Source organism: Bidens hawaiensis, unplaced genomic scaffold, assembly GCF_021521415.1.
Source record: "Bidens hawaiensis isolate Kalapana, Puna unplaced genomic scaffold, B.hawaiensis_p1.1 tig00004618_1, whole genome shotgun sequence".
Classification (NCBI taxonomy): domain Eukaryota; kingdom Viridiplantae; phylum Streptophyta; class Magnoliopsida; order Asterales; family Asteraceae; genus Bidens; species Bidens hawaiensis.
The window spans coordinates 431841-434581 of record NW_027491282.1 but is presented as its reverse complement, the minus strand read 5'-3'; the positions used below and the strand labels follow the sequence as shown (position 1 = coordinate 434581).

General features: G+C 31.5%; 1 long non-coding RNA gene across 1 annotated transcript; it reads left to right on the top strand.

Annotated features, from left to right (window-relative positions):
• The first annotated feature begins 455 nt into the window (after positions 1–455).
• On the top strand, positions 456–1206 carry LOC143627216 (uncharacterized). The gene is made up of 2 exons (XR_013152557.1): positions 456–520; positions 916–1206. It is a non-coding gene; the product is annotated as an uncharacterized LOC143627216 (long non-coding RNA).
• The last annotated feature ends 1535 nt before the right edge of the window (positions 1207–2741 follow it).

Sequence of the window (2741 nt, the reverse complement as noted above, 5' to 3'; positions counted from 1 at the left end):
AAGGAAGAGATTATTGAACGGAGTAATTGGGAAAGAAAGCAATTTGGTAATTCTTTCTTCAATTCAGCTATGCTACTTCAATTGAATCACCTGTTAACTTCGTCTTCCTCAATCGTATATGCTGCTAAGGTTGCTATTTCCTATTCCGTCAAGAAGCTGATTATTTCAATAAGTTATTCTTGGTTATGGTCAGTGCCTTCAAGTTCATGTAAGCACACTTCAGTTTCCAATTCTTATATAACAATAATGGCATTGGAATATTCCAAATTTGGGGGAGGTTTAAATCCTGGGTTCACTAAAAATCGGTCTGGTTTTTGTTTACTGTGCTCTATTTTTGTGGCTTCAACCCAAATAACAAAGTAGATGTTCACACATGTTATGATTGCTATCCAAGGATATATATATATATATATATAATCTGTTATTATCACTAGCAAATTGATTTTAAATTTGTGATGGAAATTGAACAGGAATGCAGGCTGGAAATGGGGTTCATGGAGGCTAAAAATTTTAAACAGGTGTGCACTGCCAATTGAAATCCTATTCAATTTTATATTTGCTATAGCTGCCACAACATTATACAGTTTATAAAAAAAATAATTCTATTTTCACTTATTGGTATTATGAAAGATTTGTAGTGCAATTTGGCTACTGGAGAATAAAAGGATTAATGAATATATTTTTATCTAACATGGATTTAAAAGTAGATTTTGTAATATGGTGAAGAACCTATGAAGGTTGTGGTGGCACATCAAAAGAGTTTCATTAGTATGATTATTAAATGAACCCACTCTAACATTGTTTTGCTTCTATTCTATATTTTCTAATTGAGTGGTGTTGGCATTTCTTTATTGTATTAAGTCAAATGCAGCTTTAATTTTGCAATAAAAGAATAACTTGCTTTGCTCATGTAAGAATCAAGGTTTGGGTTCTCACCGGTGATAAAACGGAAACAATAGTGAATATTGGGTAAGCTTCGTCTATGCTTTTCTTAAGAAAAGCAAATATTTTGCAGGTTAGATGAAACCCAAATCGATGGATGTAATTTTACACCTGTAACTATTATCAAGTTTTTTTATTCTATTTTATTTGTTTCCTCCATGTTAAATAAAACTATTATATTCCATGATTCTGGCTTTCTAATGTGTTAATGGCTTTTTGAAATTTGGTTATACGTTAATGAGTTCTTCTTCATTGCAGATGGGTCAGCTACGTGTTGGAGTTTTTGTCAAACTCAAGTAATCTTAGCCAAATATAACACCAAGTAATCTTTTTTTGAAAACATGTTTGTAAAGAGGAATAAAATATGTTCATAAATTTCGAATGAGTCTCAATATTTTAATTTTAGCTCAACTGTGCAGAACCATGGTGGAACTCTCAAAACATATCCGGACTCATGAATTATGAAACTATAACTCTTAAAGTCTTAATAGTGCATAGTTCAAGTTTGATCTTCATCTCTTTGCCTGATGTTGTAGGCTAGCAAATTCCACCAGCATCACCATTTGATTCGGTTAGCTGATTCTCCGTTTTCCAACTGCACCACAACGATTCATACTCAAGCCCTAATCCAGTTCAGATTCCTATATTGCCAGTTCTTTCTACTCAGGTACGCCCTTAATATAGATGAATTAAGATATGTGTTTCAATGTCCAGCTCTATTTGTTGCATTAATTTCAATGCAAAATAGAAGCATATATCATAATATTTTGAATCACGTCTGTCAAGAATCACAATTTCAATTTAAATAAAATAATCCAATTGACAGAGTTAAAATTTTGTAATAAATTTGTCCTGACACTAGGGCAATTTTTAGTGAAGTTTGCACTTTTTTAGTGCTAAAGATGCATTGAAATAACTTATATGAAACTTAAATTTATCTGAGCACAACCTGTTCGTGTTCGTTCAAGGATGAACATTGTAATGGGGACATCAAACACAAGATTTTATTTTATTTGGACTTGGACTAGAGTTAGTTTGTTGGTAAACCTCTTTTGTGCTATGCCTACTTTTTTGGTTTGTTTTGAAGGTTGTCTTTACCTTTTGACATTGCTCTGTAATGTATTTATTTTGTGGAGCTAATCCTTGCGGCGGGTTCTGCTATTTTTTTCTTTTTACCTTTGGTAGGCTTGGTCGTATCTAGAAAGACGGATACAACTCTGTTCATTTTTTTTTCTTTCTGATGTTTTTGAATAAGAAAATAGTAAGCAAAATGTGATTTTCTCTCTTGGTCTTGGTTACAGCTTTTTGTTCTTCACAAGTTTTTTGAAGTTTTCTTTTGAAATTATTAAAATAGGAGTCCACTAAATTGGTGGAAATAGATTGTTTTAGGAAAGATAACTAACTTGTAAGATTAGTTTTAAATTATTTTTTGTGGATTTTTGCATTGAAGATGCACCCTCATTAACTAATTTGTCTTCTTCATTCAATATCAAGTTTACATTTGTAAATATGTTTGCTCAATATGGTTTTTGCATTGAGCATGTCCCTCATTAACTAATTTTTTTTCAATATGGTATACTACTCACATCAAAGTTAAGATCGGTAATCCGTTTACATATCGAGTGAAAGATAAGTTTGACATGATGGTGAGGAGCAGAGGAGGGAATTCATTATGTTTAGATATAATGCTAATATATTAAATTCCCACAAGATTTCTTCTTCAGAAATATGTATATGATAGGCTTAAATTCAAGTTAGTTATTTAGAACAAATCTTGAATTTAAGCTTTGTTTTAAGTA